The 23,911-nt window shown below is 39.2% G+C and overlaps 1 protein-coding gene across 9 annotated transcripts in view; it reads left to right on the plus strand.

The window, feature by feature from the left end:
* syt1a (synaptotagmin Ia) overlaps nucleotides 1–23,911 on the plus strand; it is a 203,969-nt gene that overhangs the window by 46,428 nt on the left and 133,630 nt on the right. For 5 of the 9 annotated variants that reach the window (XM_067581625.1, XM_067581624.1, XM_067581631.1 and 2 more), the window contains one exon: nucleotides 21,479–21,533. The exons of the other annotated variants lie outside the window; for them this stretch is intronic. The gene's annotated coding sequence lies outside the window, so the exon portion shown is untranslated. The remainder of the gene's footprint in view (nucleotides 1–21,478; nucleotides 21,534–23,911) is intronic. 9 annotated transcript variants of the gene reach the window in all.

Consider the following 23,911-nt stretch of genomic DNA (forward strand, 5'->3'; position numbering starts at 1 on the left):
TACAGTACATACACACATACACACACATGCCACAGCAAGAAGCAGCACTTCTGTCCAGCACAGACTGGTTCACATGACGCAACAGACCACCTTATATAACACACATCTCTGCTGGAAATGTAGCAGAAAACCACATGAGCCAATCATAGGAGCGTCTCCGCCCACTCCCTGAGAGCTCATCACCTTTTTTTTAAAATAACAATTGTGTATATGCATATGCAGAAAGCATAATCAGAAAAGTAATTTAACCTACCAAACAATGGCTGGCTGCGTTTTCATTAGGCACTAATTAGTAATCAATATATGACTTTCCTAGAGAGGGGTCTGTTATAGCGTTGGTAATTGCTTCTTACAAAATACTGAAATGCAAATGGATTAGGATCAGTTCTGAAGTTGTGGGCTGAGAGACTGAGCATGGCAAGAATGGAAGCTTTTGTTTACCAAGCATTGATAATGAATGTAGTGTGGCTCTGGGAAATTACAGTCCTCATTTTGGCATTTCCTATGGACATTAAGTTCCTATTAAAAGGGGAAATTGAGCATCCTGAAATGAAAGGGTTGACTGACATTGATTATATGCACGATATAATGCCAAAGCTGAACCAATTTAATATCCCACTTTCCAAATTAGTATCCATATATACTAATCATGATGATCAAAATTGAACATACTTTTTTGCATACTGATCACATAAGAAAGGTCTGTTAATGTTACGTATATCTGCTCTCATAGTGTTTATCTCGGCCAAATACACAGCTGTTGATTAATGCCTGTCACATGTCGGCTCTATTAAACACTACACTTAATTCTTATCTAAAGCAGAGTGGACTGCTTTGCATTTTCTTGTACTTTATGGAACAGTGCCAGAACTCAGCAGGGACACTAATCTGCACAGTCGCTTAGTTACTTTCTTAATAGATTATATCATATGAAAGGCCAGATACAAAAGGGGGACAGAGGCTGGGATTATACTGCTGCCGCTGCTCTCAACAACTAAGATCAGGAGACAAAGAGGACATTGACAGAAGAGAGTAAGAGATGAGGAAAACAAAAAGTTACAAGTGAATAAATAAGCTACTCAAATATGACAAGGAAAGTAAATAATGGTTGTTGCAGTCATCATTGAAAATTACTTCAAGTAACCCTTCAACATTATGGCAAATTCCCTTGTTTCTGTCTAAGCAACAGCAAGTAGGAAGATCAATATACATTTAAGTAATCTAAGTTTGAAGGTCAACTTTCTAGATGTATGAGTGTTCAACCACATCTCATGAGTGATCAAAATATCTTTTATCCTTGTGCCTTCAATACAAAGATGTCTTGGGACTTGCAGAATAGTTTGAGTTAGCCTAGCTGCTTGGTGAATTCAACTCTAAACAACTCTTACACTTAAACTTCAACTTATGATTGTGTATTTAACATATAGAAATACAAAATGACACACTGCATTTACAAGCAGTTAGCTTAAAGGAGACATATCATGCTTTTTTCTGATTTTCTGTTATTTATGTACTTTTATGATGTCAGATGTCTATGTTAAACATGGTCAAAGTACCAAAACCTGAGATTAACGTATGTAGAAATGCTCCCTGCAAGTCAAAAGCCAGGGCTTCAATCTGCCCTGAAGGCTTTGTTTACAAAGTTTTTTTTTACCTTGCTGATGAGCTGATATCGGCTCGTTGTGCATGCCCATAAATGTCTGTCCGTTCCATAGCCTTTGTTGCTCCTAGTACTATACAGTAGTTTGTTTCATAGTTTGATGATGTAGCCTCAGTAGCTGGTGGATATATGCTGAGGGGGCAGCTTCTGACAGCTGGCCAATCAGAACATAGTGGGCTCTTCGGGAGGGGGGCCTTAAAGAGACAGGAGCTAAAACAGTCTGTTTCAGACAGAGGCTGAACTGAGCATTTTGCATTTCTTGAAAGTTGCTGGCTTTACACAGTTTGCTAACTTTTAGTTGGAGTTGTTAGAAGACATATTACATGTTGCTTTTCCTTGCACTTTACATTTCAAAGTCTTAACCTCTCCTCAAGGAACTATTATTATCCTGCGAGTATACTGACACACCACATGATCAGAGCTGATAGCTGATAAATCCACTCAGGTCTCAGGTTGAGTCCTGGCTACTAGGAACAGAGTGGACCTGTCAGGACCTCTACTATCAATATACTGAATTCACAGAGATTGCATGAAACTCTTGATAAAACAGCAAATGGAATGACAGAAATGAATTTCTCAGAATTTGAAAGCAAGGTAATATCTATCTACGTTCACAGATTGTTTCAGTGCCCTTCTATTATGAATTAGCTCCACTGGTGGCAGCTGAAGGTCAAATTCTCAGTTCTGTCTCAAACTCCAGACTCTTTGGTGAAGTGTGTTTCAACAACTCCGCTTTCAAGCAAGAATGAAAGCACTGATTTAACTTTGTCCTCAGACTTCACTGTCTGGGAAGTCTAGACAATAAGTGCTGCTTAACGATACTTTTCACTATTGAATAGGTACCTGATTAGACTGTTGACAGAGGCTGTACTTAACTATGCCAGATAGTCATTCTTCATTTTAACAAGTTTTATTAGCTTTCATATTATTGTTTTCTGAAGTTTTGAATCACTTGTATTGATTGAGGTGCCGTAAATTCCTGTAAAAAATCAGTGGGTCATTTTCTGCAAAAATGGTGCTTATTATTCACAAACCTTCTTGTAAATGTTGCTGGATAAGGAAAGCTAAAGGATTATTTTCTAATCCTTCTTTTATCCTTATTTGAATCTGCTTAAATCATGGTGGAGGAGCTCAACTAATGCAACCTCACTTCTGTCTCCTTACTGAGCCCCTGCCTCATCTGCAGCCCTCTGCTCTGTTAATTATGGATAATGGACATGAGCTAGGGAGGTAGAGTACCTTCTGCCAGAACAAAAACAAATGATTAGGCAGAGTGAGCTGCGTCACAAAGAGATGATGACGCTTTGGTCACCGATCAGGCTGACTGGACTTTTCTTCTTGCATCATTACTCCAGTGGAGCAGATATCACCTCTGACCTTGCCTCAGAGTCTGTCTAGTCAGCCTGAGCTGTAAACTAATCTGTATCCATTAGGGGTGGGCCTCCTCTGCTTGAGGTGGTGAAATAAGTTTGTTGTATTCCCCATTTGGTTGTTAAAGTCTTCTTGCACTTCTTACATATTATGTAATATGTTGTACATCTGATCTTTAGTAACCAAACCACTTCCACACTACTGAAGACCCTTTTTAGAACTAACTGCTCCACTGTGGAGCCAATAGCAATGTTACTTTTGCTTTCAGCCATGCTTGTTGTTGCTTTGCGTAACGGTATGAGGTCATTACATCAGCAAGTCAGAATGTTGCCATTATCATGATACTTATTTTTTTTATCACATTAAAATTATACCACTATTATTGTGAACAATACGATATGGCACACCCCTAGCATCCATTAACCTGACGCACCAGATGGTTTGTTACATAGAACCATCTGAGAAGTCTTCCTTAGAAACTGTTTGGAAAAAGGCAGGCACTTTCAAAAAATACTCAGCAGGTGATTGTTTGAACCGTCTTTCTATCTCCGTCTATCATTTCTTGCTGTCCTTGTACTTAAACCACACCCGTAGCTGCCAGTAGTTCTAAGACGCTGATTGGTCTGAACCACTGGTGGTTCGGCCACAAGCGCATGACTTGAAGCCTGACGAGATAGAATCTCATGAGATCTCATAAATGCAGCTACCTCGTAAGGTAAAGCATCCATCACTGTAGGTGGTAATATACATTCAGTCACAGTCAGACCGGTGCCTTGCAGGCTCACAGAATTGGCCTTTTCATACATCAAAACATATTCATAGAGACTATACTAACTTTGATTGCATATCATTAACGTATAACTGCTGTTACCCCCTGCGTTATTAAATCAGGACTCTGTTCTTTTCAAAGAGAAGTTTCAAAAGAAGTAGATTTTTGACAAATCATAGTCAGAGCTGTTAGAGACCTTGGCCATTTTGTTCAGTCTGAGTTGCTGGGCACTGTGCTCTGACTTCTTAATGAAACATAAAAGGTCATAAAAAGTTCAAATAGCTTGACTCATCGAATATTTAACCGTCTTATTATCTTTGGGGTCAGTTTGACCCCATTCAGTGTTTAACATCTCTAAATAAATGATTGACATCATTTTTTAGCTTCATATTTAATGACTTTTCCTAATTTAATGGGGACAACTGGGTAAAAATAAAATTAACACGATAATATGTTTTCAATGTCCTGTACACATTTTGTACACAGGACATACAGGAGATCCGGTGGCTCTGTTATTATGTGGGGGGCATTTTGCGGGCATGGTTTGGGTCCACTTGTCCCCTTAGAGGGAAGAGTCGCTGCAAATCAATACAAAGTTGTTCTGACTGTTCACCTTCATCAAATGATGAAACAACTATCCTGATGGGCATACTCTCTTCCAGGATGACAATGCCCCCATCCGTAGGGCACGAGGGGTCACTGAATGGTTTGATGAGTATGAAAATGATGTGAATCATATGTTATGGCCTTCTCAGTCACCAGATCTCAACCCAATGGAACACCTATGGGAGATATTGGACTGACGTGTTAGACACTGTTCTCTACCACCACCATCAAAACACCAAATGAGGGAATATCTTTTGGAAGAATGGTGTTCATCCCTCCAGAAGAGTTCCACAGACTTGTAGAATCAATGCCAAGGTGCATTAAAGCTGTTCTGGTGGCACGTGATGGCCCAACACCTTACTAAGACACTTTATGTTGGTTTTTCCTTTTATTTGTCACCCATCTGTAGTGTCGGCAACACTAGATATCAAACAAAAGCCAGAGACTAACATTGTATCATATTAAAACTTTCCTCTGCTTTATGGCCCTAACCTAACATAACCATACCTGCTGTAGTGCAAGAAACACTGATAGTTCACACAACATGGAGGGGAAAACATAATTCCCAGGAGAACTTCGATAGTTCACACAACATAGGGGAGAAGTAAACATATAATAGCTTGTACATCAGCCTTCTAAACCATTTCTCTTGGTGCTCTGTGTGCTCTCTCTTTAAGCTCTTGCTCAATTGAAAATGACCTTCTTTATGCTCTCTCTTAATTGAAAATGACCTCTAAGCAAAGGTTTTCTGCCAATGAGGTTTTGTCACAGCGCTTTGACAGTGAAAGTGACATAGAGGAGAATGTGTCTGAGACAGGGGATAATTTTGAAGATCACCCTTATTATGAGGCATCCTCCTCTGATGAGAATGAGACCCTTAGTGTTAACCTTCCTGTTGTCTCTCAACTACCAGCAGACACGTTAGCTTCCAAAAATGGAAAGTTATTATGGTTCGTCTCCTCACTTGAAGGATAGGGTAGACTTAGTGCTGCTAATGTTATCAAAATGGTTCCAGGCCCCACCAGATAAACTGTCAGCCGTGTCCAAGACATAAAATCATCATGTATTTGAGATGACAAAATTAGAGGAGAGGTGTGTGTATGGGGACAGTTGGAAAGACTTGATGTGACCCACTCGCAAGCCTACATTGGGTGTACAAGTCAAAAGGTGAAGCATGGGCCAACCTTTGGAACGCTGACCCTTGAAGGGCAATATTTCCAGCCACCATGTCTATAAAGACATTTCATGTTTTCTTTACAATCCAGTGACTGTGGATGAACGTCTGGTTGCATTTCATGGGAATTGTCCCTTCAGACAATACATACCAAGCAAAACGGCCAAATACAGTCTGAGCTTCTTGTGAAGAAGAGGAAGATAAAAAAAACAGGAAGGTAACATCTTCAATATTTGCCTTCGTTGGCAGAATCACTGTCGTCTCCTATGGCCCCAAGAAAGGGAAAATATCCTGCTGATGAGCACCGTGCACAAAGATGCTGCCCTGAGCACCAGAGAAGACAGAAAACCACAAATGTTCTTGGACTACAATGAGACACAGGGAGGGGTTGATAACCTGGACAAGGTCACAGCCACATACAGCTGCCGATGCATGACTTGCCATTGGCCCCTTGTCATTTTTTTCAGCATCATTGAAGTGAGTGCTTACAATGCCTTTGTAACATGGAGCAAAATAAACAAGGACTGGAACAGCAGAAAACTGAGTCGAAGCAGGATTTTCCTGGAGCAGCTGGGTGAAACCTAATATCAAGATAAGACGGTGCCTTCCAAGAGCATCAACAGCTGCTACAACTGTTGTGAAGGACATCCAAACAAAGACACACACCCCAACTCCTCCAGTGGTTCAAACTGCAGGCAGGAAAAATGGCAGGTTCCAGGTCTGTCCTAACAGACTCTAAGACCAACACCTATATGAAATGGAAGAAATATGTCTGCAAGGAGCATGCACACACTCCTGACACATTAACTTGAGTAACAATTCTAATTATAATCATTTTCTGGAGGTTTAAATTGCAGGGGTCAAATTGACCTCAAGGATAAAAGATGTTAGTAAATTTGAGGATAACAGGAGGGTTTTAATATGCCATTGTGACGGGCCGCAGTCAGATCCTGCACGCACCCCGCTGGCTTCACTGCTATCTTAAAATGGAGGTGGAAATAGGCTTGTCACTGGCAACCGCTGGTGGCCTCGAACAAATAAAGAATTGAGAATATGATTACATTGAGGTGAGCGATTGCCTTTTTTTCACAGTTTCACTATCCCCTGCTGCGAAAATGAGCATCTTGACACCTTTCACATTGTATTTATGATTGTCATTGCTGAGGAACATCATCTTCATAGTGTTACACAATTCTGTTACTGAAATACAAATATAACCAGTCCAGACAGGTTCTGGTGCATAATCAGCAGGTAATTTCTGTTTTCCCCCCGTTTTCTCCTTATTTTCTATTATCGAAGAATTTTCTGTGCCGTGCCGTCCACAAGACTGCCCAATTTACTGCCAACTAACATGCCGAGCCTCTTCTTAAACAGAAAACAGACATTTTGGGTGTGTGGAGAAACATAATCCAGGCAACCGCAAAAGCAAATTTTGATAGTGGTGAAAATCTGTAAAAACCCAAAATGTTTACCGTCAGCCATACAGGTATGCTGCCCATGACAGTTCCTCTAATTCTCATCTGCAATAGGTAGGACGTTTTTTTTCTTAATATTATGGAAAATGGTCAGTGGTCACTCTCAGGAACAAAGGTTTACTGTATTGTCTACAGCAGGACTAATTCAATTCTTCCGTCCTTTGCTGCCAGATGCATGTCCCAGTCAAACCATGCTCTCATCAAACAAACTTGATTAAAACAGTTTAATCTATGCGGCTGCTAGATGATGCTTTGTGTGTGTGTGTTAGTGTGTGTTTGTGTCCTGATGTCCTGACGTACAAAAGGACCTTCGTTCTATCTATTTAAATACTGACAGTGGGCCAAAAATAAGCATGTAGGGCACTCAGGGCCGCAGACAGCTACCTCGGTGGCAATACCCTTGCAGTTTGTAACTTGGAAAACATGCTGCTGTTCAGTATTAAAGGCAAAAAAGTCTGTTGCATCATGCATTACAATCCAGACTGAGCAGTTGATCTACTTTTGTAAAGGAAAGCATTGTAGGATCTGGGAGGACTACAATGACAATATGATCAGAATAGTAGTACTTTTATTGATCACACAATATGGCTGCACTAGAAATAGTGTATGCCCTTAGATATGATTATGTCTCAAAATTCCTTATCATACCAACTGTGTATTTTCTAATTATGTTCATTTGCCCATCATGCTTTTAGGCAGCAAAGAAAAATTTGGCAACGATTTTTAACTGAAGTGGTTTTGAAGGGAGAGGCTCACATTCTTTCAAGTTATAAAAATTCTCACATGCCATATGTACATTTAAAGAGTTACAATTGCTGCAGTTACCCCCCCCCCCCCCCCCCCCCCCCCGTACTTGCCGTGAAGCAATATTTTTCAGCGTAGAGTGACTAAAAGATGGTCCTCGTTCTTTGCAAAAATGCATTCAAAAGTTCAACCTAAGCTAACATGGCATTTCACCAGTCTCAGTTATGCAAATCTAATGGGAATCCTCATCCTGGAAGCATAGAGGGAATTTTGTACCCCCCCACCCCACCCCCCAAAAAAGTAAACTAATTCAAACTAATGAAGCCTCATATTAGCTTTGGCTAGTATGTGGATTTTGTTCCCCATTTACAGTGTAGTCTTGCTGCAAAAGTTCATGGCCAGAATAGAGAGGAGGAATGATTGCAATGACCAATAACTCTTTAAATATATCTATAGCATGTGAGTATTGTATTAAAATAGGGTTGAAAAGACCAGAACCTATCCTTTCATGCAAGTCCCGTCTGTACAACTGACCTTCAAAGTGTATTGTACTTAAATTACTAATAAGTCCTTTCACCTAAAAGGCCATTCTGCTCATCTGAATAACGTTCATATCAATTGTATTCAAAGTAATCACTGAATACTTCCACTTGGCAGCTTCCTCAAATTTCAAATTGCTCTCTCTCTGTAGTGTGTGTAAGCACGTGTATGCACTATGGGTGGAGAGGAGAGGAGAAATAAATGTTGGCCCGGACACAATGAGGTATATTGTCTAGTGTGGAAACCAAATTTCATGGGAGCTCATTAGACGAGCCACCTCAAAGATTCCCAAAGAAAGAATTGGCGAGTAGGATGAGCGCAAAATTGGATTTTCTCTACTCTCTTAACTGCAAAATACTCACCACTCAATCTGAAACTAATGAACTGGTTGTGGATATGATTTATGTGTTTGAGATCAAATATATGCACCCATGAGTAACAAGGGCAAACATACCCTTTTAAAGATTACTAGTTATTTTCTCCTCTCCATACTCAAAATGAAAAGAATAACTAATTTATCTATTTGAATACATTATTTAAATAGTGTATTTAAACAAAGTGTAGTGTGTGTATGTGTGTGTGTGTTTATGTAGATGTATCTCGGGTGATTTGTGCTTATCATAAGGTCACAGTTGCCCATTTCAAACAGTAAACATTGTGGATTTTCTCCAATAACGCTTCAGTAATCCGGCTTTATATTTTCATTTCTTACATTTTGTACGTTCCCTTTTTGGAGCTAGTTTCACATCTGAGGCAATAAAACAGCAAATAGGCATTTCTGTCAGTAATGAAATATCTGTGATAGAGTGCAACACTAGCAGTCGTTATCTAAATGTAGAGGCACAGGTTTATTGAATATAAAGCAAGTTGGGAACAAGCTAATTCTAGGTTTTTTCCAAATCTCCACTCTAGGTTTTTTTTGTTATGGACCCTTTTACTTTTTCCTGTGGATACTGGCGACTTCACATCAAGAGATTTTCAGAAGCCTTAATGGAGTTTGATAGCAGAAAATGTTTTTAAAAAATCTGGAGCGGTAAAACTTCTCAACCCTTGAATTTCCACTGATATTTAGCAATATGATGGGAGAAATTCATCAAAAGCACAGACAGACATTCCTCTTCATCCACCAACCAAGAATGGACCAGAATACAATGCAGCTACACATGGTTTGGTTTAAATGAAAGGCACGTCTCTTTGGTTTTTCTGAACTGGAAAAGATATCACTTTATAGCTCTCAGCTCCAAGTTATACCCAATAATTTAATAATGGTTTCAGTGGGCTGTTGAAAAAAATATATATAAATGAATATAAGCTGACAAAAGCAATTTAAAGTAAAGTGAGCATATCAAAAATGTTTGTAACCACACCACAAAATACCTGGAAGAAACTCCAACCACTCATAATCAGTAAAGCTTGCAAAACACAGGTTTAATATTTGTCTATACAGTGTATATTCAGGCTCACCAGAGCAGTATATCAGCCGTCGGTATTCGTTACCAAACTGTCCCTAAAGAGATCTAATTGCCTCTGAGCAGAAGTCTTAACTTTGGTTTCATACATCCCATCTTTCTCTCCCTATCAGCGGAGCACACTAATGAGTGTCGCCTAGCAACCGTTAAAACAGGGTTGGTAAAGTCAGCGTTGGCAAAAAAAAAAGACTCCTGCTCGGCAAGATCTTTTGCTTTTCTTCTCAACTTGCTATTCATGTGCCATCTGCATGCAGTAACAATGCCCGTTTTCACATTAACATCAAAAAAGGTCGTCCTTTTCTGCCAAGGCATAATTACATTGCATTCTTAATTAGCCACAATCTAGAATCCCTAATGCCGTGTCTTTGATGAAATAACATGGACGATGGGGAGAACTCATACTACATTTCAAGCTGGTAATTTATATTTTAGATAGAGAGATGGGTGATATCTATATGTATTTCTCTGCCATAATGATAGGCCAGAGAAGTAAAAATGTACCCTGTATAAACATCTGCATTGACAGAAATGATCTTTTGTCTGCACGGCTGCAGTCGCACCAGGTGATCACGGCCTCTGGGGTGGACCAGATAGCTGGCTGTATATGTTTATAAATGAATAACATAATGTGGCACTAAAGCCCTTCACAGAATTGTTATCACTGAAATTATAGTCTATAACATCCCATTACCAAACATTCAAATATGAAGAAAACCCTCTCATCATAGAATAATGATTTCCGCAGAGATCTGTAGAGGCAAATGAGCCAAACACGACTCAAATTAGCATCAGTGGAAAATGCTCCACATTCGCTTTGCACCTGTGGAAGCCAAATAATGCAATTTGATTGCATGATTATCCAGAGTGCAGACTCTGAGTGCTGTCATTCAGTTTGATTGTGTTACATGAGAGGATGAAACCCTGATCAACCCTAAGCAGACAGGAGGGATAGTTCAAAGAGTGTCTGATCCACTTTGTAGATTGGCTCGTATTCTGTGAACTTATAAAATTGTTTACCAGCAACCAGGTTTAGCTCGCTATCTTCCGGTCCAGTCCCGTATCATTTAAACAAAGACAGATCGGCGCTCACGGAATTGCGTTATGGATCTAGGTTTAATCCTAAGAGCATTGTCTTAAACAGCTTACTCATACTGGCAGAGACTTCAGATGCTATTTCAAATTAAACAGGGTTTGATCGATGCTCGGCTTGAAGTGGGTCATCCTGACCAGAGAGGTGACCATCGTGCCTGGCAGTATGCCGCACATGGTCATGCTTGTCTCCTTCAATAAACCGTGTGAGGCTTCAAGTTATGCAAAGTCTGCTTACCTTTCAACTCCCACGTTAAGAGGGAGTCGTCTGTCTCAGGTGCTCAAACTGGCAATAATAGATGCAAGAAATATAATTGTGATGTTGCATGAGCAGAAAAGCCTGCAATGGAAATAACTGCGTAAATGCAAAGGGTAAAGGCTTTATCATTCAAGGGCAAAGCCCCGGAGAGACAGGGCTTGCCAGTGCTGTGTCATCATCATGCAGGGAGACCATCTGAATATTATTATGCTGTCTGATTTGAGTGCCAGCTTCAAGGGCATTTTACTCTACCCAGACAGTTATTGAAGTTCTTTGTAGCACTCAACCAGACCGAAACAGCATCTCATTTATACAAAAGAAAAAACATTTCACTTTATTTACTCTACTCTTAATAGGTTTACTTCATTTAGTTAATGCTGAGTGCTTACATTCGCTCCATTCAGCTGAGTTGTAGTAATGTTCATGATGAAGCTGTCTGCTGCTCCAAGGTAATCGCTATTTGCTGGCTCCATCAGAGTTAAACATCTATAAACTATAACCTCGGTGTTGTTAAGTAAATCTGGCCCCTCGTGACCAATCAAAGTGCCTCTACAAGAAAACACACACTCCAGATTAGACTAAAAATGTTCTTTTAGAGGGTCAGTTCAATTTGAGGCTGCCCACTTTACCTGCAGCTTTAGAGTGCTGTTTATCGACTGTGTTCCACCTACACGCAGAGCAGCGTGCCGGCAAAGCCTTTAGTGGTTTGAGGAGTAAACATATGTTTGCCAAAGAAACTTATCTCCATAATCAAAGTGACAAGTCTGTTTGATCAGCTTATGTTCTCCATTTAAACAATCTTAACCAAAGCCACGGATGCTCCACACTGGATACGCCTGTTTCTTATATTTCTGTCACATATTTATTTTTTTCATTTGCATGCATTCAGTTTCAATTGTTACTCGAGCACATTCAGCTTAGTAAACGGGCAAAAATGCAATTTATTGTTAAATGTCATGCAATTTAGTCTGATGACAAAGAGACATCTCATGCAGTATAATTAGTAGGCGCAGCGTACCAGGCTGTTTCTCTCTTACCCCTCCCCTTCAGCATCTGTAGCAGCGTGATTATCAAATGTTTTGATGTCAAGAGACAGAAATGTTGACTGACAGGCCTGGCCAGACCAGAGCACCAGATCATCCAGTAACTGACAGCAGAGACCCATCCTTTCTCCTTTTGCACAAAAAAACAAAGCAAACAAAACATTTAATTATTCTTCCAGCCTCGGCAGACAGGCGGAGCAGAATTGATGTGCTGAAATGAGTTGCGCCGGGCCATTCTTATGCGGTTTCACTGTTAACGCTCTGAAGTGATCAAGCTTAAACAGTAATATCTCAGAGTAAAGGAAAAAAGTCTTCAGAAGAATGCCTACATCAGGAAAAAAACATCACCTAAATTAATGATGCGGTGCTGTGAAAATCAGCTATTTATCATGAAAATTATATTCACAAAGAACATGTTTCATGCACGTCATCAGCATCCGAGTGCAATGACCTACTTTATTATGTCTACCATAGTAGTGATGTAGAAGAATTCACTCTTCAAGTGCTTTTCTTTGCGAGTTTATTTCTATACCGGGAGGAAAAGAGTCTCAGTTTTCAGTTTAAATCTATAAATGCTTCATTGGGAGTTTGTCTCATTAGTCATCACCCTTGTGTTCCTATTCATCAACACCAGAAGACTTCCCAGGGTCCGCTCGTTTTACGATAACTTTCATGCTGCTCGCCGGGGACTAAAATGTCTTGGGCTCAGGTTTATCTTTCATTTGTCTCTCAGTGCTAATTGGGTCTCTCACTATATCAGTTTAGTTAGATGTCAGTTCTGAGGTCCTGGCCTGGATGTGTGAATACAGGCATCAAAGCTTACTTGCCTGCTTTAGCCAGATGGTGTGTTGACTAGCAAAAAAACACTCCTGACCTTCACCGTATCTAGCTTGTTTATAATTGAGAAGTTTTAGCTTGTCCTTCAGCTGGTTCTCTGGGCTAGGGCAACATATTTTTTTCCTTAGATAGATTCATCTGTCAGTTTTTGTTGTGATTACTTGTTGAGCTTGAGGACATCTTTTTAACTAAACTCATCAAGGAAAGTTGTCAGCTCCAAGGATGCAATGTTGAAGAACTTGAATAAACAGGGCTCTATGAAAGATCTCTCTCATACGATACTAAGGGTTGTTCAATGAGTAATTTGATGTACTTAAGATTGTGCATTTAAAGGCACCATATGGGGTAAAAATAAGTTCATAACTGACAGTATTTCAGTGTCAAAACTCCAGAAACACTTGTGTGAAGAACACATTTTAACTTGTTTTGGCTTGTAGTCTATAACATTTTGTAGGCTTGTACAATATTTTACAATAAAGTTCCTAATACTATCACAATACTGTTCTTAAAGAGTCAAATTGGAGGTGTGACTCTATAAGACTGCTTTCCTTTCTTCATGCACTTTGGAAGCAGGCAAAGTTGTGCCAGAAACTCTGACTATAACTAAAAATTCTCAAATAAGTACTCATGATCTGATACTCAAATGAGTATAAGGAACACACATGTAATGGCTAGTCATGTCATCATTTGTTTTTATGTAACTCTATCCATAACAAATATGTCAGCAGAACAAAAAACATCATGTCCTAGTCTGTAATTTTTTGAGGGAGGAGAGTAGAGGTGTAAACTCCAGATGTCACTCTGAATACAAAAGAAGCCATGACTAATGTATGATATGTAAACAGCTAAAAAAGAAAAAGACAGGAGTCATATGCTAGTTTCATTACATCCCACAAAAATACAAGTGCCCCTGTGTAAAGGTTTGGCAGAATAGAAGTGTATTCATCTTTTTACTGTTTGCTGACAGCCTGGTTGGTATCCTTCTGCCAAAGTCTTTGAGCCAAATTCAAGTGGGCCTCGGATCTGGCTGTTGTCAAGGCTGCTGGTCTGGTTGGAAGGAAGCAACCAGCTTCAGGAAAACAATGGAAGGCACTCCATCCAACTCTAAGAAGAGGATGACAGATTTACAGAATGATGAAGGCTCTCCTTTCTCAGGGGTAATATCTTCATACCGGATATTGGCTTTGTGTCCCTGCTGCTAAACAGAGGGTCCACCATTGTTCCTTAAACATTGGCCCCTTCTGCTTTTTATTAAATAGATGTTGAGATCTAAACAGCAATATGAGCCAAAGCTTAGTATTGTGTGCTGTATTTATCATGAGTATGTCCTTCCTATTGCATTCTAGTATTGCAGCGTTGTGTACTGGAGGATATTTGATGTGTTGATTTTTGAATCTGAGAAAGACCTGATGTTGTCTTCTGTGGTGTTTTATCTTGTTAAGGTATTGGTTACGGTAACTAAAAGCAAAGTTATTTTGTTTGTACGATATTGATGTTTTCTGAATAGTTTTCTATGTAGATGACATACATGTATTTATTTGGAAATGTTCTGTACTTTATCTGTAGTGGACTGGGAACCTTGTATGTATGACACAATGTCAATTTCAACTACATTCAAAACCTTTGCTCTTGACTGAAAGCACAAAATGAATCAAGTGTTAGTCTAATCAGTCTTATTGTAGTTGCCATTTATACCATACACAGCAAATTAATACAAGTTTATTCTTGTTCTGCTTAATTAAATACAGTTGTAAAAGCAAAATACAAGATTTTATTTGGCTGCAAGGTGTCTGGTCTGGATACCTTGCAGGCTATCACACTGAGGCTCAAATAACCTGAAGGACCCCAGCTGTGTCATGAAGTTTATGACACCCAACTGGAACATATCACACATTCCTTCATCGATTCATCCCAAGATTTAGGGAACATCAAGAGAAATTCAGACATAAAAGGACAAGAAACTTTTCCTGGAAAAGGGACTTTTAAGTGTAGACATTAAAGGTTCCTCAGAATTGACCTCAAGGACCCCGGCTGTGTCATGAAGTTTATGACACCTGACTGGAACATATCACACATTCCTTCATCGATTCATCCCAAGATTAAGGGAACATCAAGAGAAATTCAGACATACAAGGACTGATTGATTGAATTGATTAAGGCAATCCTGTCACCAGTTTCTTTTGTCTATCCCCTTTCTGTTTCTTTTCTTCTACTCTCTGTCTGTGTTAGCACATACTGGCCAGACCAGAAAAGGGACTGCATTCTTTGGTAACACCCTGAACCTGAACCAAAAAAACGGCTCTCTTCTTTTCATCTATACCTCGTGAACACATCTGCAGTTTGTCCGAGACATTTCTGTTTCTCTTCAGTCTTTTTTTTAGTCTGGAACACCTGTAGTTTTATTCCTTTCCACCCAGACTGCAAGTAAGAGTCTAACTTAATGACAGCCAACTTCAATTTTAACATTCTTTCGCTTTTGTAGCTTTTAAGTAATTTCGCTTGGCCATCAGAGTTACTTTTAGTTGTTTTAGCTAAGAAAGTTTAGTCAGTAGTCGGCAGATTCAAAGTCTAAACGACCCACTCCACGACAGACCAAGATCTTCAATGCCCTGACAACAGCACTTGCTGTCTTAAGAAAGTTGTTTCAAAGCAGTTTTCTACCTACAAAACTGTTGCTGTGACTCCAGCGACAAACCAGGTCACCTGAAGAAATCCACTGACCCTGTCTTTGTGGGCACCCCCATCGCTCTCAAGAGAAACAACATCGCTGGGTAGCCGCTGAGTTCAACATAAGCCCCAGGCAGCTGATCCGTGTTTGAGTCAGCTGAAGAGACACCGACTCACCACCCCGGGTCATCGGCGGACGCACTGAACCAATAAAGTCACCAACAGTGCATCTGAGGAAACCACTACGAAGAGCAGACTGAATCCTTTCCTGCTGATCAAGAGTTTGTGTTGTTTATTCTCTGAATCGAACTTTAAACCTCTAGAAAAGTTTGATTAGTTTATCTTAGTGTACAACTATTTTCCAGCAGGTTAATGGTCACCATCCTTCACCATTGTTCAAGTCATCATTTTTAACTTGCCATATAAAATTTCATTGCATTCATCCTACTTGACTCTTGACACCATTAATTCTTAATGTTACTCTCTCATTTATTCATTTGTTAACCCATTTAGTGAGTAAATGTTCATTTATCCTTAGGAAACTGTTTGTATGTTTCTTTAAAGCAGAGAATTAGAGGTCCATGTTTCCAGGTACTACTTTGGTTAGTGAGATTGATTAAATTGAGACAAATTTCTATTTAATGAAATGAAGAGTGGTGCCCCTAACGAGTGAAAAATTTGATATAAAAAGTAGAAAACCTTACACAGTTTTGTTTGAAATTGACAAGTCACAAGTCTAAGAGTCAGGCAAATATTGTAGGATGGTTTATTTGAAGTTCTGGAGTTTGTAAGTAATTTAAAAAACTTTAATCCAGACCAGCAGACGTTTCCTCCTCAGACTGAACAGTTTTGGAATTAATGACTGTATTATATATTACACAGTCAAAAACTTTATATGGTTTTATGTTTGGCAGCTCATTTCTCTCTAACTAGCACCACTGGCTTAAAGATGAACACTTGAAATGAAATGAAATGATATATTTGTATTTTAGCACTAGGGCTGCAACTGTTTTCTCTATCTGCTGAACATTTTGTCAATTAATCGTTTTGTCTGTATCAGAAAGTAGTGAATAATGCCTGTTATAATTTCAGAGTCAAAGGTGACGTCTTCAAATGTCTTGTATTGACATTCAGTGTACTATAATAGTGACAAAGAAAAGCAATAAACTGTCACTTTTGAGAGGCAGAAACCAAGCAAATATTTTGGCATATTTGCTTGGCATAATTGCTGATTAATTCTTTTTCAATCAACTAATTGCTCTTTTTAGCACACAAAAAAGTAATGTTGGCATCATTAACAAATCAATAACATACATAAAACTGATATATAAACTTCTATAATGCTGGCAGAGCATAACATGACATCAACATAAACAGTTTACCAGATGTTGCCTTATTACACTCTTCTGATGTCTAGTGGAATTGACGCAGCAAAAAGATCTTAAAGGCCTGAGTAAGCGTGTAACATGAAAAGACACTGCCAGTCCATATGCCACTCCAGTCTGGCTTGGTCACTCTGCTGATGACGAGACTGATGGCTCCTGTTCTGTCCACAGACAAGCAATGAAACCTCGTGATAATAATGTTTGAGCTCACCTCCAGCAGGCTCCCAGGATGAATGTTTGCTGTGGATATTAGTGGGAAGGCAGGACAGCATGAGATGGCTCTTTTGAATGTGAGAGCAGAGAATGAAAGACAGGATGACAAAGTTGTGGAGGTGTAATAGCTATGAAAGCTATGACATTTTCAATTTCAGTTCAATTTTATTTATATAGCGCCAAATCATAACAGAAGTTATCTCAGGGCACTTTTCACATAGAGCAGGTCTAGACTGTGCTTTTTATTTTACCCAACATTCCCTCATGAGCAATCACTTGGTGACAGTGGCAAGGAAAAACTTCCCTTTAACAGGAAGAAACTTTTGCGTTGACCGGTTGGGTTGAGAGAGAAAGAAGAAGGGAAGGGGAGAGTGGAGAGAGAGACTAAAAGAAGCATAATAACAACAATAATAATAATAGAAATATGACTAATTAGCAGGACCACACCAGCACCGGTTCCCTGCAGCCACGGTCGTTGGAAAAGTCCACTGTCCATAACTAAGGGGTCCACAACTATGATCCATATGAACCTGTGAGACGAAAAAGCACAAAAACTCCAGGGAAGAAGCCAAGTTAGTAACATGTATTTATGGTACATGAAACATGAATGCGTACAGATGGAGAGAGGGAGGAGGAGAGAGAAGGTCAGTGCATCATGGGAAGTCCCCCGGCAGTCTAGGCCTATAGCAGCATAACTAGGGGTTGGTCCAAGGCAAAACCTGGGCCAGCCCTAACTATGAGCTTTATCAAAAAGGAAAGTTTTAAGCCTACTCTTAAATGTAGAGAGGATGTCTACCCCCCAGACTGAATCTGGAAGATGGTTCCACAGGAGAGGGGCCTTACAGCTGAAGGCTCTGCCTCCCGTTCTACTTTTGGAGACTCTATAGGAACCACCAGTAAGCCTGCATTCTGGGAGTGCAGTGTTCTAGTGGGGTAATAGGGTACGATGAGCTCTATGAATACTATGAAATGGGTTAAAACACATGGATTTTGGCTGATTGACTCTTTAATATTAGGTTTCTACAACCTCTCAGTAATCTGTTATATCACTGAATTAGATTTTTTGTGTGATGAGCTTTTAATCCTCGGTGTCTGTTTACATACTGTGATTATTTTTTTGTCCTGGTATAGACAGTATTTCTTTTCCATTAATTGTATTATTTTGTTTTTTCTTTTTCTGGAAGCAAAAACAATGACAGACTATGCTATAAATCTTGATTAAATTTTGTCGTTTTGGTGATGGCTGATCCATTTGTAATCCACATACTTCTGGTTGGTTTGACGCTCCAGAGCTTTTCTTTTCAGAAGGACGACGATGTAAATTCCAACATCAGTAATGAAACCCTGCCAGGATAATGCATTGTGCAATAAGAGTCCAGGGAGGAGGAATAATGATATGTAGAGCTGCAACAATTAGTTGATTAGTCAATCAACAGAAAATTAATCACCAACTATTTTGATGATTGATGAATTGTTTCTAATTTTCAAAGAAAAAATGGCGAAATTATCTGGTTCCAGCCTCTCAAATGGATATAATATGATACAAATGGATATCTTCTGGTTTCTTTAGTCTTCTGCTATAGTAAACTTAGAGGACATCACTTTGGGCTTTGGGAAACACTGATATTTTTCACCATTTTCTGACATTTTATAGGTCTAATAAAGATTAATCAAAAAAATACTCATCAGATTAATCAATAATGAAAATAATAATTAGTTGCGGCCCTAATGATATGGCATGTTTACCTTGATATTTTGAGTATTTAACAAGAACTCCTGGGTTGATTTCCGGGCATTCCCTGCATGTGATGTGAGCACACTGACATCTTATTTTCAGGCGTCCTATGGTGAGATTTAGCTGCAGGGCCATCAGTCCCCATCACTCAGGGACAATGGTCTATTCTTGACCCCGCTCCCTTTAAAAATAGACATGTCTTAAGGCCCTCTTCACCTAGCTTATTGGGTGTCCATGATTGTGAGGCATCCCAGGGCATTTTGAAGTCTATTTTAGGATCATAGATCGCAATAGGCAGACAGTGAGGTGTTTGTTCTTCAAACCCACATGACTGTTACACGTTCATTAAACACCTTTTCAGTAAAAGCACAGAGTTAGCTTTCAAAGCCCTCCTGCTGTCTACTGGTAAATATCAGCCACTAATTAGCGGCTGTTTATATCTTTCACGGCCTCATCTTTTGGAACACAGTACGCCAGCTCTGGTACCTATTTTTTGCCATTAGTAATCAATGAACAAAACTTTCACTGTCTTCTCTCTCCATCTGTATGTTTCTATCTAGAGAAGAAGTGATAAAACCATGAATATTGGAAAATGTTTCTTTCATCTTCATTTTGGCAGGAGGATTTGGTTTTGCAAAATAGATTTGTATATTTCAAGAAAAGGAGCTTGAAAAGTAGGTACTTGGAACTTTTGGACTTGACTGAAGTTTGCTTCATTACACTGCACAGTAGTTCCCATTCCTGTTAATTGCATCTCAATTTTAAACTCCCTGTCGTGGTGTGATATTGGCCACCCCACTTACATCTAATTTAGAAGGGTAACACCTCATCTGTATGAAGGGTCCTGCCTCCATTACTACCAGCAATATCCGCTATATTCTCTTTAACAGCAGTATCCCTGTAGAGGGCCAATTAAGAAACACTATGAAGCCAGTACACAATACAATTTTAGCGTTGTCAAGGTTGGAACTTGTTACAGGGTGTTTTTAACCTTTCTCCAAGATTAACTGAGATGTGGATTGGTGGCATCTTACACTGCTGGATTCCAGAGAGAATTAAAGTCAAAGTGAAACGTGTCTTCACCTTCAGAAATGTGACGTATTTCCTAGTTAACTGCACAAGATCAATTGAAGAGTATCCATTGCGGTCAGCCAGTATTTTAGTACTGCAAGGAGAGCTATAAACATTCATGATTCATATTGCTTGTTTGTCCTCTAAACCTATTAAAGTGGCCCAACATACGTTGTATTATTGCATTGTTATTATTGTATTATTGGTTCATGGTGTGCCATCTGCAGCTTGCAAACGAGACCACCAATTTATGTCACCAATTATTGTAAGACTTATTAACATTTTGAAATAGAGGACTGAGGTTGGGGTGAAGTCAGTCTTTCATTATAGAAACCTAACTGGTTGAAACTGAAGCTAACTGATTGTAAGCTTAATTATCTCTGCCCAATTTAACACCAACTGTTCTCCTGAGGAAGGCGTAAAGGAGAATTGGGATCACAAACTATAAGTATTGTTTTTATTTAGGTGGTAGAAATGCAGCATGATGAAACAGAGAGCAAAGTAATGGTCAATTAAAAGTGTTCCATCTGGAAGAGAATATGCCTGCATATTTCTTGATTGATGAGATCACCCCAGCTTGGAAAAATTATCACTTCTTGTCTCTCTCGCACTGCCAAAACACTTTCTGTTTTTCCTGGAGACAGTCAAACAAAAACAGAGAGCTTAACCATACATATGCAGGGTATGCTGTAAACATTTTCTATAAGTACTTAAAGGGCTTTACATTATGTTTAAGTCATATACACGTCATAATACCTATCAGTAATGTGGTGTGAAAATTTTTTTTTTTGCATAACTACATGGGGGCAGCTTGACATAAGGTGTGTTTTAGTCACTCAGATGATTTATTGTATTAATACAGACAGGAATAAATGAGTAAGGTTTGCTCAGTCTAATGAAAAGTATTATGGATTTGATAGTGAATTTAATTACTTTAAATTGCCTATTATTGGCTATCGCTCCACTTCTCTGGAGTATCAACCTACTTCTTTTCAGTTAATAGTGGACATTGGGAAATTTTACTGGCACTGAACTGTATTAATTAGGGGCTACTCCACTGGTTAATTACTGTAAAACTTCTGCCTTCAGGCACAAGTAGATGTTACTTAAAACATCGGCTAATGATCCAAGGCTAATGCTGGACATCTTTGTTAAAAAACCTGCAATGGCCCACTAATTAAATTTTCAGGGAAACTTTATATGTCTTCATGAACTCATTTGACACAACTGATTACATTGTACCACTATTTGAACCACTTGTGTGTTATATAATGATGTATTTTGTCATAGACTTATACGGTATTCCCTTATGTCTTCAAGGCAAATATTTGTATGTATATGGTCACTGACATCATGATATTTCTCTTTCAGTGAACTGCCATTTTGAAAAGGAAGACTGGAAGAAACCCCTCAATCTGACCATATTGTAAGTGTCCGGCTAATAGCCTGCTCATTGAATCTGTCATATGACCTGTGTATGTAATGGACAGTATAATGTAGGCCATTTACAGCCTGCTTTACAATCCCAAATTCCAATTTTCCACCAATTGTGTAATTTGTAAAAGTGGTCTAATTATATTTACTGAAAACGACATCTTACCCTGTTATTCTCTGACGCATACACACAATATCAATCAAATCAGTAAATCCAACTGGGAGTCAGGATGCTTGATGGCCTCTGGTCTCATTTGCGATGCAGACATTGTCCTGTTGCTTCCTTTAATGAGATCTGGAGGCGTGCAATCTAATATTCACCACTGAGGCTCCAATATGGCCCCTGAGCCTGTAGCCCAGAAGGCTGTGTGCTAATTCAATGGAGTGAAGTCAGCTGTGATCAGAAGAACTGGAGTGGCCATTGAGTCGGTGAAAGGCATTAGCCTTTTCTATACGTGACGTACTAATAGTCTTTGTTTGTGTGCATTCTCTATTTAGTAGACTGAACTTTGACTCATAGAAATATTTTTCAAAGAAAAGAAGAACAGCTTTTGGGCTGAAAAATGATTAATAGGAAAACAAAGAAATATAAAGTCAACATATAGACACATGAACATATAACAATACTTGTGTTAAACTAGTGTAAGTTCTCCCAGAACACCATCAAGCTCCTGTTTTACTGATTTTCCTTTGGCTACATTAAGCACAGTGAGGCAGAGAAGCTTTGACATTACATTCAGGTTTAAAAATGAACACATTTCACATAAGTCAAACTCGCCCGGTATAATTACATAGTTCAACTTCTGAAGACTTCAGAAATGAAAGAAAAATAAAGTGCTTTACTTGCCTCACAGATGGGCTAAACGAATACATTTAAGTGCTGAGAATTTTTCCCTGGGAAGTGCTTCAAACTGGTAGCTACTTTCTCTACTTGTTGCTGTCTGATGCTGGACTTTTTTCTAACATTAATGTGTTGACAAGGTTAACAGTTGTTGCAGGATCAGCCAAGGCAAAGTGGTCCTAGTCCTTTTCATGTCTTACCTGCTGTCAGCACTTATACCATACTTATTTATGTTTTTATTTTTTACTAAACATTTTTATGCCACCAATCATCTTTGATGGGTGCGGTTTGGTGAAGTATGCTCAGTTGCACTGGTGACCACACCCACTAGTTACGTCACAATGTACTGCTACACTTCTACATCACTGCAGCAAGGTGAGATGTTAAATATTAAAAGATTTTAGGGGCTGTTTAGTTGCTAGACATCATTTGATTATTTGCATATGTAGCCTCCTGCTTATGATGAAGGGATGAGTTTATACTGAATGCAAGGTACTGTAGTCAAAAAGCAAGCAGCCATTAAGTGACATCAACAGTACCAGTCTTTTGGGAATCCAGACGTTAGAAAAAGTTGGAAAAAGTCACTAGATTGATCAGTAGCTGTTCCTCAGGAAAGTCTCCAAGTTGGTGTGAATATAGGGTACCCCAAAGAGCTATTATTTTATATATCAGGATTGATGAGCACCAATCGATTTTGTAGCTGTTAAGTTATATGATAATTCTCTTGTATCTTTTTATACATGACAGCGGTTGGAGAGGTTTTGTTTGGTTCCTGGTTGGAGACATAGATTTGCAGAAATTACTGATTAGCACTGTCTGATTTGATGTAGTGGAGCACCCACTCCTCTCTCTCGATGAAGCTCCCTGCGTCTTGTCCCAGCTGTCACCGGTGATTGATGCACTGTGCACTTCCCACCTTCACTTGCCAGTGTTCACTGCTGTTTACGCCTCATACCTGATATCACATCCAGAGATGTCTCAGCCCTTTCCCGTTAGCAGGCATATTAATCATCCTTCATGCCATATGATTGGGTTAAAATCCAAGTGTACCATGGTTCCACATTTTGCCGGAGTCTTTATTCCTCCTTTCCACGTGTTTCATGTTCAGTAGCCATCAATAATCCCCAGAAAGAATTGTTTCCTACTGTACCACTAATCCCCTGGGTTCCTTCTGGTCCACAGTAAAAACAAAAAAAAGACCAGAAATGGTTTGACCAAATTATCCATGTGATAAAAGGCAAGCCTAAAATGCTTCCAGCATTGTTGATTTTGTTGTTTTGCAGAACTATTTTATTTTTCCATCTTACTTATAGTAAACATCATTATGGGGATTTTTAAAAACCTTATGTTCCATTAAGTAATTTGCTAGTTTTTATGGCAGCAGTTTTTGTGAGTGTCTGCTAATTTGCGAGTGTTTTATTGAGTTTGACCCAGACAGCTCTGTAACCTCCCGGCATTTTCAGTGTGCAGATAGCAGAGAAAAGTTTGTAAGGTGACTCATTCTGGATAATAATTTTACTTGAAAAACT

Source organism: Thunnus thynnus, chromosome 23, assembly GCF_963924715.1.
Source record: "Thunnus thynnus chromosome 23, fThuThy2.1, whole genome shotgun sequence".
NCBI lineage: Eukaryota > Metazoa > Chordata > Actinopteri > Scombriformes > Scombridae > Thunnus > Thunnus thynnus.